The following is a 13,777-nucleotide window of genomic DNA, read 5'->3' on the forward strand; positions in this document are numbered from 1 at the left end:
GAAAATTATGATAATTTTTCAAATTCAAAAAACAAAATGGCGGACATTTAAAATTTTGTTTCTTGAATAAAAAATTACAAGAATAACTTTTTTTAGTAAATTTAATTCAATTACCTATTGATTGGTACCTGATTGTTCACGATTGGACCAATATTAACTGATATATGGATGCTTTAGTGATAAGTGACCGGTTATGTAACATTAATATTGTTTGAAATGATCTAAAATACTGTAGCTTACAAATGACATGCAAAGCAGACAAAGAATGTCGCATTGTTGTGGCAGACTTTAGCCGCAAACCTTGGCATGCACTGCAACTAACCTCCAGCGGTCACCTGTCACTAAAGCTGCCATATCTCAGTTAATATTGGTCCAATCCTAAACAATCACGAACCAATCAATAGGTAATTAAATTTACTAAAATAATTATTCTTGTAATTTTTTGTAAACTCAACGGTTTCCGAGTTATTTAAGAAACACAATTTTAAATGGCTGCCATAAGCGAGAAAAATTACCATAGTTTCTTTGTAGCTTTGGCTAGTTCTTATAAATGATTTTGCAAAGTTTCAATTTCGTATGTTCAACCATTATTTAGAAAAAAATAGTAAGTGAAAAAAGCAAAATGGCCGCTGTGTGAGTAACTGAAGATTTCCGGACAATTTAAATATGATATTTAGATATAAATAAATAAATAAATAAAATGTTTATTCTCAGTCAAAGAAAATACATAACATAAAACATCTTCATACAAATAGAAACAAGTTTTTAACTGAAAAATAATACACATATGCAAAGCTCAAGGAGCTTGTCCGCATATGGGAGCACAGTACTAATGATATTACACTGATTATATTTAAATTAAAATAAGAAGTAATAGATTCAAAAAACCGAACAATCAACTAACTTATCAAGAAACAACTGAACTATCCCTGTAAATACATTATGATTAAATCCTTTAATGACAATATTCAATTAATAAGAAATAAAATAAATGAATGAAAAAAATAAATCGAATAACAAAACAAAATGAAATTTCACATCACTCAATGACACAAAAAGGAAAAAATTAAAATACCGTACCTAATGAAACATTTTTTCTCCTTTCTCAACCAAATGCAGCTCTATACACTGCACAGAAACTCTTTGAATGAACAACCCAAGAATTAAGAGTTAAGAATTAATATAGTAGCCTACCATTTACCATCCTTATTTTTCAAACTGGATGAAAAAGAATAAGGATTCAAATTATTACAAAATACATTCTTTCAATTTCATCCTCAGTTAATGACATAATGTATTTTTTAACAGATCTCTTGAATAGAGAGAATGAGTCACAGTGTTTAATTTCATCTGGTAAACTATTATGAAATTTACCCTCAAGAAACAGGAACGACTTCTGGAAAAAAGTGCTTCTAGGTCTGGGCAACCTGACTCTCTCCATGAAGCGTGTGGCAGGCCTGTGCATCTACTGTATTAAAAGATATGTTTTTCACCCAGGAACAATGCCCTAGAGCCCTACAGTATATTGGTAGGGAGTTGGTAAACACTCTGTATACAAACAACAAACAGTAACTGAAGCTCGAGAGAAGTAAACTCAAGTTAACCCCAGTCTAAGTTAGTCTGAACCCAAGTTAAACAATTTAGTAATACAAACACGTAAGGCAGTCACCAACCGGTTTGTACACTTGAACAGCAGTAGTTGATGCGCAATTAAATCATTGCAGTTTTGCTCAAGAATTCATTTCAATTCACATACAAGATTATCCATCTTTCACATGTCACACCAGTCTACTACTTACAAATCAATCCCGTATAGTCACAAAAGGAGAGAAACTTCACCGAGAGACAGAAGATAGTGTTGGCAGACGGGGTGACAAATATAGAAAAATTGAGAGAGTAACTTAACTGAGAGAGAGAGAGAGAGAGAGAGAGAGAGAGAGAGAGAGAGAGAGAGAGCGCCAAAGCCCAAAGTAAGTGATTCTGATTCTCTACTAGGATTCAGTTCAACTGTCAGAATTGGTTAAATATAGAGCTTTGATGTTAAAAGTTGAAGAATGCTGACATTTCATTGAGGAATAGATGATAAAGATTGAGTTGAGAGAGTAACCTAACTATACGAGACATAGAAGAAGATAGTGTGTTAAGGTTACTGACAAGAATAGAATAATTTTAAGTGAGAAATTAAACTGAGACACAAGATAATGTTAGTATAGTGAGATTGACTGAAAAATGCCAGGATTCATTCAGAATTGCATCAATGCTCTTCATTCAACTAATGTTGACAGTTTGAAGTGAATTTCACCATTTAGACTGAAGAAATATAGAAGATAGTGATTTTAGAGGGATGGATAAAGAATACTATAATAGAAGAGGATAGTATAATAATTAATTAAGATAGAATAATAGAATCTTGAAAGAAAGTCAGCTAAGAGACAAAATATAGTGTTAGTTGTAGAGAAGATAAGGGTAGAATTGAGAGAAAAAGAGTGATTAAAAAGTATTTGATGCATAAACTTATAAACTAGCCCATGAAATCAAAGTTTGTGGAAGGTACAGAATGAATGACGACGATTAACTTATAATAAGTTAGTTTTAATAAGCAAGTTTAATCTTGCTTATTTAAACTTATAACTTATGAATAAACTTGTGTTTATCGATGAATTACAATAGACTTATGGATGAAGTAAGAAATAGAAGATACGAAGAAGAAATCATGTACAAGGATAGAGTCAGGAGAGAAATCAGACTGATTGTAGATTCAAGATCTACATTCTATCTACACTTAACAACCTGCATGTTGAATTCACAGGAGAAATCACCGATTACTGCTGAATTATTTAAAGGAATCTGGTGCAGAACTGATAGATTTTAAGGCTCGACAGATGAACTACATAAGGCTTGGGCTAGACAAACGACGGTGTTAGGCTGGTACTAGACAAACTAGATAAGGCTCGGACTAGACTAGACAGCTACTTCCGATGTCCATATCACATGTCATCTTGTCTAACTCACTTCAACGTGTCAGCATTCCTTATAAATAACGTCAACGCAGACCATTCAACCAACCCTGAAAGTTTCAAGTGAATTTCACTGTAGCTCTCAACGAGCAGCGAATGTAAAGTTTAATTTTATGGCCGCTTTCACGCTCCTAGGGCCGGTTTCACACTGTGAGTTCTAATCAAATTTGAATAAATTCATTTTGATTCAATGTCTCTTACACGTTGTAAGTTTCAACCAAAAATCTGAACCCCTGGTGGATGAAAACAAGCAATGCTCTATCAATTGTTATAATTTGCTGAATAGTTTATATTAAATCATGAGCAGCTTTCCCATTTTAGTTAAGACTTGAATAATTGTTAACAATTTTTGTGGAAAGCTTTCATTGTGGATTGCACCAAGAGACATAACTTCCAATCTGGTATCAACACTATTGTAAGTAGGTTTGATTTAAAATAATATGTAAGTATAGAAACAATGAAATATACTGAGATTCACTTCAAACAGCCAGCATATTGATTCTATTTTATGAATAAAACATTTATGTTATTTAAGAGTAATGCTGTCAGATTCAAGTGACTCTGTCTACAGATTGTACAGTATTCATCCTAATAGATCCCAAGCTATCACTTTGATGTTTGCATATGGTGGATGGCACGTTCTCTACCATAGTAGCCTAAATTAGTAGAATTCATAAAATCATCATGAATGTGAATGAAACGTTTACTAACATCAGTAGCCTGAATTTCATAGAATCTGTCATAAAAGCAACTATAACGCGCCATAAACCGAGCAGATTACCACTGTTAGAAAGTTCATTCAGCAGTAAAGTTCAACATTCATCGACATTAAATCTCATCTTATCTCGAATCCACTCTTCCTTTCTGAAAATTCTCCAACTCACGTTTGGTTTCTCAAGTCGTATAAACTTTTCAAGACTCCTATTATATAATTTTTATGGGTTTTTCACAATTCGTCCCGATATAAAACTTTCAAAAGCACATTAGTTGAGGTATCATGTCCTCATGTGTTTGTTTTTTATTAATGTATAACGATACATTAATATGAAAGCAATAAATTATGAAATCATACGTTTCCCCGATGAGAATATTTCGACTTTTAACTTTTCCTTACAAAAAATGTATTGTTTCTATTTGAATGCACTGTTATCATGGCTTACAGCTGTTGATGACTAAAATTGTTATCTTTAGACATTATTCTATTATTAGTAGTTAAAGAATACTTTTAATGCTTGCAGATAATGCTATTTGTACAAAAACAGAACGTTCTCTTACGATATAATCAGACAAATAAAGAATGTTTCTCAATAATTTCATTTTCGTTAACTATGGGATTAAAATACAGGCTGCAGTATGTGAGAGAATGTAACTGTCTATCGAGGAATGTAGCTAAAAATATTTACTCTGTGATAAGAAATTCAATTATTATAAGAATTATACAACATTTCATTCAATCCACTCAATTCTATTGGAATCCATGAAACAATAACAAATGAGCTTCTTCAGACTTTGCTTTCAATTTGATTGAAATGAATTATTCAGATGTGTCAATTAAAAGATTGTGACCATTTTAGTCACGATAACATGGATATACCTGAAACTCAACTCAGATTCTAAGAACAGCTTTGTTACAAGAAAATAGTCCTCCGATTCATATTGTTAGTTTAATAAAATTTAAAACATTTCAACTATTTAGAAGCTGTACTCATAGTTGGTTCAATTCTATGATCGTGTTCTATCTTTCTATAGTTTTCTGTTATACATTCTAATTTTAAGGTTTAATGTCCTACACTGAGATTTATTTCAGACTGTTAAAATTTCTTATAAAATAAGATCAATGTTTCTCATTCATCGAATACATACAGTTGTAAGTGAATCCTACTATAGGTGTGTTATCATGCAGAGCACTATGTTTTACCATTGGCTGAAATTATTATAGTGAGATTCAATTGGTTGAATGGGAAGCATTGATGCTACAAGTCTCATTCATCATCTCTCTATTGTTCCATTCATGAAATCATCACAAATAGAAACATTTGTACTGTATTATCATTCATCCCTTCATCACCTGGGCTCAAAATACTTGTGGAGAGTTGCCTTTGTGTGACTAGATAAATAAAAATTCTAATGAATTCCCAAACTTTTTTGACCGAGCGAAGTGAGGCCTAAGATTCAAGTCAACGGATCAACTTGAATGTCCTGTTCCTTCAACAATAACAAAACACATCAGTTCAGCTGAAGATGTGGTAGGTGTTACCATGAAACCTGGTTCTGTAAGATGAATTAATTTTCGAATAAATTGAAGTGGTATTGACAACATCAACGTCTTATTCATTCAATTATTGAGAAATACCACAACATCTCATACCATACAATCAAATTATTCCTCTTTATGTTTATATTTCTGTTTATATGTTTATATTCATGTTCCGCATTTACGGCGAAACGCAGCAATACATTTTCATGAAATTTAATATCTATGTTCCTTTTTGAACTTCGCGTCGACGTATATATAGGGTTTTTTGAAATTTTGCGTTTTAAGGATAATACAAAAGGAAAAGGAGTCTCCTTCTAACGCCAAAAAGTCTTTAAAAATCAGACTATGGAATATTATTCTTCATAGTTATTGTCATAATCATCAGTGGATTATTAATTGCATGCAATTAATATCTCAATGTATCTTAGTAAAAAATCAGCTGCTGTGTGAACTATTAATTGCATGCCTCATTGAATGCAATTTTTATACACTATTAAATGAACTATCGATAGCATGCAATAACGCATGCAATTAATAACTAAAATAACTTAGTGTTGTCTCTCGACCTTTCTCTGCTTTGAACTCGGGCTGACCTGTTGCCAGTATGTCTTGAAGGAAATTAGCTTTTGATGTTGGCATTTTTGATACACCAACCCCAACAGCCATTAGCAGTTTTCACACCGATATGTCGCCGACACTACATACATACAGGATTTACTCTGATGGACAGTATAAGAGGAGGCTGTGGTTTATAACTGCGCGAAGTCTACTGTTCACAGAACTACTAGTAGTGAAGTGAACCTTACCATATTTTGCATACAAATTTCCTCCCAAAAATCTATCCAATGCAGCGAAGTTCAACTGAATACAATTAATCCGAAAATACCGCAATATAGGCAGAGATACCCTTATCTGTCACAAGCATTTCAAATGGCGGGAGTACATTTGAACCTTGCGAATAATCCCGTTAACATTGATTGGCACTTTAATTAGCAGAGCCTCCGTCCACTGCGATACAAAACCAACCTACATGTACTCTGCATTTGTATTACATACAGCTGCCATCCACCCACTCTGGATTCTAGACTCTGAAATCCATGGAGTGGTACAACATGGGTTGCCAGGCATCCCTGAATAATACAGCTACAATCCATGGATCAGACGCGTGGAGAAAATATAACAATAGACCGGCTACCTACGTCATGCACATTGTTATTAATAATCATGATCCTCGTCATGTATTGTAATAATGTACAGAGATTCAGATTCTCCATTATGATGTCGGTATCTACAGTATAATTCATTTAAAACTATCAGTATTTGATGGATGAGAAGCATCAATTTTATCTATACTGAATGCTGACATTTTGAAGTCTAGTGGAAGCTTGTTAACAGACAGACTATTCTCAATTCTGATTCAATTCTCTGTTCTGAGAACAGTGTGGCGATTTTGGGAATTTGTATCGTCTAGGGTCTAATTTGACAGACGGATTGAATTATTAATAATCATTGACTGACAGTCGATACGGTAAGCTTGTTACATACAGGATTATCAGTTCAAATATCTGATTTCGTGGAGTATTCCACCTACATTTCAAGGATATTCCAGGAATATTTTTCGTTATTTGTACCTACTTTTAGTTATTGTCAGAATGTTTTATCGCAAATCCTTTACTTGAAGCATGTTCACTTGCATGACAAGTTTACTTGAAACATGTATGAGATATTCCTGAACTTGTTGCTGAAGAGAACAAGGTTATGTATGTTAATTTCTATCGATCACCACAAATCCTGATAAAAGTTCAGTTAGGACATGATTTATGCTTAATATGAAAAATACTTCTATGCAATAATACTCCTATTAATCATAAAACCCCTTGTAATTGGCGGGTAGGCTTTCCGCTCAACAAGGTCTTATCCTGAGTAAGCACTTCATTTACACTGCATCCCAATATACACTCCATTCAAACTGCATACGGTACTCTGTTATGAAGTATTAGAATGAATTTTTACCCATGTATGAACATATCAATTTATTTCAATCATTCATCAATCTATTAGTTCAATCATGGCCATCTAAAAGAACCATGGAATAACCTTAGTTCAGTGGAGTTACACCAATCATCAATAGATGTTCTTCCCAACGCGTATTCTTTTCTTCAAATTGTATTTCAACCATTACATATGAAATAAATAATTACTTCTGTCCAAGCATCAATTATTAATTTCAATCCAGATCAATTACTCTTTCCTAGAGTTCTTATAAAACACAATTTGAATATTGAATCTCCATTCCTTGCTCAGTAAAATTGTTGGTCATCTTCAATTTTTTTTTAGAATAGAAATAGTACTTCGATTCATAATCTACAGTTTTATCAATAGAAGGTAGGGGTGGGCTACATAATTCATTCAAGATTAATTAATATTCATAACATCCAAATCTCATTCTATACAATTGAAATATCTATTTAACCACATTATTCTCTTCATTTAAAACAATTTGAAAATCCAATTTCTACTAGCTCAATGAAATTGTTGGCTATCTTGAGGAAATCTCCTGTCTTATACATTTCTAGCCAATAATTTCAAAGCCTCTTGAGTGAGTTTTATTGCAGCCAACTCTATTTATAGATCTCTGGAATACACCCACCGTATTGAATCTCGTCTAGTCTATGTAATAGTATATAATATATGTGTTATCTATAGTTATAGCACAGTAAGAATTCGCCGACCTTGATTATTGCTTCGTACAGAGGTACTTGCAGCAGCTGGAGGTCACTCACATTCTCTTTGATCAGTTTTATTTCTCTATTATGTGCTTGCTCTAAGCTCACGTATTCTGTGGTGAGGTACACTTCTGTCAGCTCTGCGTATGTTATAAACATTAATGCTTCCCATTCATGACTGTGCTGACTGCATTGCTGAATGTTCGAAATGTATCTCACTACACTACAACTGTATCGGATTTTTATGTCGGTTAGACATGTAACTCTGTGGGGTGCAGTCAATGTTTTGATAATTGGATTTTGAATATGGAAGGTAATCGAGTAATGTCTTAATTTTTGTTGGTTGGCTTAGAATGAAAGTAATGTTGATTATAGTTTGAGTTGTTAGGGTTGTATTAGTATTGGTTATCATGAAACTGGTTGCAGAATTGTCAAGTTTTTTATTATGAGAAACACGATAAAAAGCGTATTCTGTAAACGATTCAATGAAACTTGTAGCATAGGCCGATAGGAGCTACTCCTCCTTTAGCTGTTTCAATACGAAAAAATCATTGCTGAAATTAGATTCGAGTAAAGCGTTTGGAAGATATTCTGAAAGTAAAATAATATAATAATATGTTATTGAATAATCATTGTGTACGATCAACTATCACATTGGATCTCAAGTTTAGCCAAAATTTATCAATTCTGAAATGAAAATAAAGACGTGGTTCTCATGAATGAGTGATAAATAATATGAACATTGATTATCTGTAATATTGTTCATCCTTCAATGAATTCTCAAACAATAACCAGAGTACAATGAGCTATTGAAATGAAGTGATCACTTGCTACACTGAAAGGGTATTTTGGATAAACATAATAAAGGGCTTTGAACACAGCTTGTCGTGGCTTGTCTGAATAGTCTCATGGCTGTCAATCATTTAATCACTCTCCCTCCCTCTCTCTCGCACTTTCTCTCTTTCACACACTCTCTCTGTTTCTCCCTCCGTCTCTTCCAATCTCTCTCCCCCCGTCTCTCTCAATCTCTCTCTCCCTTTTTCTCTCATTCTCTTGCTTCCTCTTTTGCACCCTTGTTAAAATGTAGATTCTCTTTGAGTGTGCAACTTATACTCAGTTAATCAATATCAACCAATTGCTTTCCTTTATGAGCTTTACGGGTTTAGGAAGCATGAAATCTTTGAAAGGTTTGAAGCTTTTTATTCAAGTCCTCTCTATGAAACATAATTATAGTCTCTTAGAAATATTGTGTTACTCTTAGAAACTCTCTGTGTGTTAATTCATAAATATGATAATCCTGATAATATTATGAATTCTGATTTTTGTTTCATTCTTTTGCAGGTGAGGCTATTAGTTTGAATTCCAAACGTGTGAGTAAACTCAAAATAGACTGAACATTTCAATCTTAACTGTAGTATAATTATATAATCTCTAGTAACCCAGGTCAATAATATAATAATTCAAGATATTCACAATGAAGTGAAGATTCTTCTTCTTGTTTCATTGATGTCTTCAACTAACCAGTGTTGTAAAGTAGGCCAGTGAGTTTACAATGAGACTCTGTATTTTATCAATGAAATGCAGTATTTTTATCAATGAAACTCAATCTCGAGTATCTCCCACTTGTTGAACTTGACAAAAATGTCCAATTTTCTATCCAATTCACTGCAGTAATTCAATCAATGCATGGTAATGTGATTCCGAAAAAAGAAAGTTCAATTTTGCTGTCCACGTGTGTCTTTTCTGCTGTTCTTTTTTGCGCTTGCTCATCTTCTTTTCTGATCTCTGTCTTTCCTCCCTTCTTTCCGTTCTTCTTCCTTATCCCACATGTGTGTCTTTCTTCTTCCTTATCTTGACCCTCTGACCTTAACCGTTTCAGTGTGGCACTACTTAACTGAATTGGATGGTTCAATATCAATTACGTTGTTGTTTTCTCGTCAAAGGTTCCCTATAATGTCCTATTTATTCAACATCTCGTCTCTTCCTCTTCTTCCCGTGTCTTTTTCTTCTTCCTTTTCTTTTCGTGTTTTCTTCTTCTTCTCCTCCTACTCATCCTCCTACTTCCTCTTTCTCCAGCTCCTTCTCTCATTCCTCCCCCTTATTATTCATCTTCTTCCTTATCCCTCCTCTATCTTCTCCTTCTCCATCTTCTTCCATAAAAACCCATACCCTAGCAGGATTGGAACCCACGATCGATGCAATGTGATAGCAGAGCTCCTATTATTTCAATTTTCTAATTTCCTAAGGGAAACCTCACAGCCATACAACGACCATAGTGCTACTTTAGAAATAATCGTGTTATTGTTTTCAGGTTTCTATAGTTCTCGTATCATTGTAACAGGATCATAGGAGGTGAAACATAGAAATGCATTTCATTAATGTATGGGAAGATCTACCTATTTGACCAATCCCATCACAGTGCATTACTATCTATGTTATTGAAACAATGAGGATACATTATTGAATAGTTGAGAGTCCTTTCAAGTCATAACCCCAACTAATAAAGGATATTTCTATCATAGCCACATTCACTTTCAATTGTCAGCACACCTAGTAGATAAAATCAATACTCACCTTCCAATCAATGCTGACTACTTCAAAGTGCACCGTCTCATCTACCCACTCATCACCCATGTGCATTCTTCTTGTCAATCAAACTGATAAACTATAATCACAACACAACCTCACAGAGTAATTATAGTGTTATAGTGCCCTGCCTTTACTTGGGTGTGAAACCGGTAACGTTGTAACGCTTAATTATATCCATAGCCAGGAATATTTCCTTATCTTGCACCCACCTGCAGACTATCTATGGATGGATATCTTCATCTTAGAACAATGCGTTTGTTCTCATGGTCTAGTTATGATGAGTAGTGGGTGACTTCATTCCTGTATATCTATATCTATACAGTGAGATTCGCGTTGCTCAGATCTAATTTTGTTGAAGCTTCCGCTAATAGACAAGTCGTTGAAAATAGAAAGATAGAGAGAGAGAGTATGTGAGGAATATGGAATAGAGAGAGGACTGAAGAAAAACGAAGAGGAAGGTGATAGAAGAAAATCAGGAGCGAGGTATGAAGAAGAGGAAGAAGGAAATTGGTGCGGTATTAAGGAGCGGGAAGAAGAAGATGCAGGGTCTTTCAGGATAGATGGTCGATATAAAATAGATTCATTTATCATGGAAAAGCGTTTAATCTTTCTCCACCTATCAATACTTGGAGTTAGGTATTATCTAATGTAGATTGAACACCAGAAAACATATAAAAAATAAAGTTTGAGGTGAATCGCAAAGCTGTTATAATTATGTTGTTTGTGCAACTAATGAACGTATTGAATATTTATGTACACTTCAGTCTTCTGTTAGTAATTTAGTATTTGATTTGTTGAATTTCCGGCCTTTGTCAAAATTGAAGAATCTATTTCTAATCTTTTCATTCATCCACGAACACTGGATTTGCATTCAAATCATATTCCTCTGTTGAACGTTTTTCTGCTTCAATTTCACGTGTTTGCATCATTTGCAATGATACTTCTTCTTCAAAAAGTGAGAGTGTGAAGAAGAAGGACGTTGACGAGGAGAGGGAGGGGGAGGAGGAGGATTGAAAGAAGAAGAAGATAGAAAAGAAGAACAAGAAAAATAGGAGAAGAAAAAGAAAGGAATTGAAAGTGATGAAAAACGAATAATCAGAATGCGTGGGTAAGGGAAATACATGAAGGACAAACCGCAGACACAAATTAGTCACGCTGGGAAGAAGAAGAAGAAGAAGAAAAAAAAATTAGAGGATGAGTGAAAATTTGCAAGATTACCAACAGAAATCTCCTAATAATGCAGAACCAACTGAGTTATTCTAAAGAGTAAACAGACGAGATTCTCACGATCTTCAAATTTGAAAGAAAATGAAGAAGATTAGAAGAGTATAGTCAAATGAACACGTGGAAGACAAAGAGGAGTAGGATCGAGAATGATCTGAAGGAGGAGGAGAAGGAGGAGGAGGAGGATGGTGAATAAGAGGATGTAGAGAAGGAGCAGAGGAAGAAGGAGGGAGACGAAAGAAAAAAGAAGATTCTCTGCTCCTGAATTATCATAAGGTGATAATAGTAGCGTGATTCATTGAGCCTTGGTTACAAATAAAAAAATCTTTGTACTTCAAGTACGAAACTCCAATCATCTTTGGTTACATTTGGTTGTTATTCCTAAAAAAATATTACAAGAAAAAATATAATTATAGTTATTGTTGTACAGCAAATAAGGCAACAATACTGATCGATTGGATCCACTGGGCTTGCAGACTAATTGACTGTCCTGACTCTGGGGGTTGACTAGTAATTGAGTTACATAAGTTTACTGCTGCGGATTAATAACAATTATATTATGCATGACAGTAAATATCTTGATGAAGTTATGGATACAGTTCTTGAAATAGTCGAAGAAAACTCATTGCAATCACAAACCATGACTAACATCATGATTTTTGTGAACAGAATCAAATTTTCTGATCTGCAAACAGAATATAATGATTGCCAATACTTTGACATATCTGATATTCACATTTGAAATTCTACTTTGAAAAAATCATCAATTGAATAATGCTGTTCTAGGAGGTGAAACAAAGCTGGTGAAGAGTACTAGGCTAATCAATTGGATAATGCAGTAACTCAATAAGCGAACAATGCTTTCAAATTAAGAGGGAATTCAAATGTTTCACGTTAAGGATCATTGTAATTTAAATCCCAACTGTAAACGAAATTTTAAATATATTTCAATGAGAGGTCAAATTCGAAAATTTGATAAATTGAGTGAAGCCTAGCGTAACCTAGAATTATCTTTCCAGCAATCTTCCTCTTCACGTATTTATGAAACTTCAAATTACTTTTCAAATTCATGAACAGTTACAACATTTCAATTTAGTTAGAGGATTAGAGGAAGTATAAGGTATTGATAACTATTTTGAAGTGGACGTATGCAAGCACATCATGAACTTGATACTTTTTGAGCAGTGAACTGTAAAAATTGTCAATACCGGTACATGTCAATATCAGAGATTTAATAATGAATTGAAATTATTTTGAGAATTTGTCTTGTAGATTATTATCAAAAATAGCAAATGCGGTATCAATTGAGCATGAAAGATTACTCAGCAGAAGTTCTACTTGAAGGTTAAACAGTTGATGGCAATCTGTGATCTATTGACATATCGTCACATTTCCCATATTATTTTTATTGCAATGAGCAAATATAATAATTGTTATTAATGAAAACTTCAATTTCATAGATTTTCTTGAAATATTCATTATATGCGACAAAATTCTCAATACTTGTCAATCTAAGGTTGGTAAACAAATTGAAAACTATGAGCAATATTTGTTCACAATGAATAACAAATAAATGAAAAAAATCTTATCCCTGTATTTCAGTATGTTATCTGTAATGTGAATAATATCAATGCCTCCCATTCAGCTAATGCTTTGTGTTAGACTTGAATCTCACTGTATAGTGTTGATGATGTTATACTAGAGTATGGTGTAGAGGTAGAGCAAGTGTTATCAGTTGAACACGAAAGTGAAGAGGTGTAGTTTTGAGTGAAAACAGTGCTATAATTAGTGCGCATGGTCCAGTGATAATAGTGTTGGCGCACAATGTGCACTGAAAACGTTTCAGAGCGCAAAGAGTGTGAAGTGAATGTGTCGGTTGGAAAGCGACGAAAATGAAACAGTAATTGGTTAAAATGGAAAATGGAAAAATTAAGACATTTCTGGGAAAACTGCGCAGTTATTGG

The 13,777-nt window shown here is 33.8% G+C and overlaps 1 protein-coding gene and 1 long non-coding RNA gene across 4 annotated transcripts in view; both read left to right on the forward strand.

Moving 5' to 3' along the window:
* Positions 1–13,777, forward strand: part of LOC111056302 (leishmanolysin-like peptidase) — a 199,720-nt gene that overhangs the window by 22,653 nt on the left and 163,290 nt on the right. The gene's annotated exons all lie outside the window — the stretch shown is intronic.
* Positions 1–13,777, forward strand: part of LOC120350856 — a 115,263-nt gene that overhangs the window by 22,496 nt on the left and 78,990 nt on the right. For both annotated transcript variants that reach the window (XR_005571061.1, XR_005571062.1), the window contains exon 2: positions 9,342–9,370. This is a non-coding gene — a long non-coding RNA (uncharacterized LOC120350856). The remainder of the gene's footprint in view (positions 1–9,341; positions 9,371–13,777) is intronic.

Source organism: Nilaparvata lugens, chromosome 4, assembly GCF_014356525.2.
Source record: "Nilaparvata lugens isolate BPH chromosome 4, ASM1435652v1, whole genome shotgun sequence".
Taxonomy (NCBI): domain Eukaryota; kingdom Metazoa; phylum Arthropoda; class Insecta; order Hemiptera; family Delphacidae; genus Nilaparvata; species Nilaparvata lugens.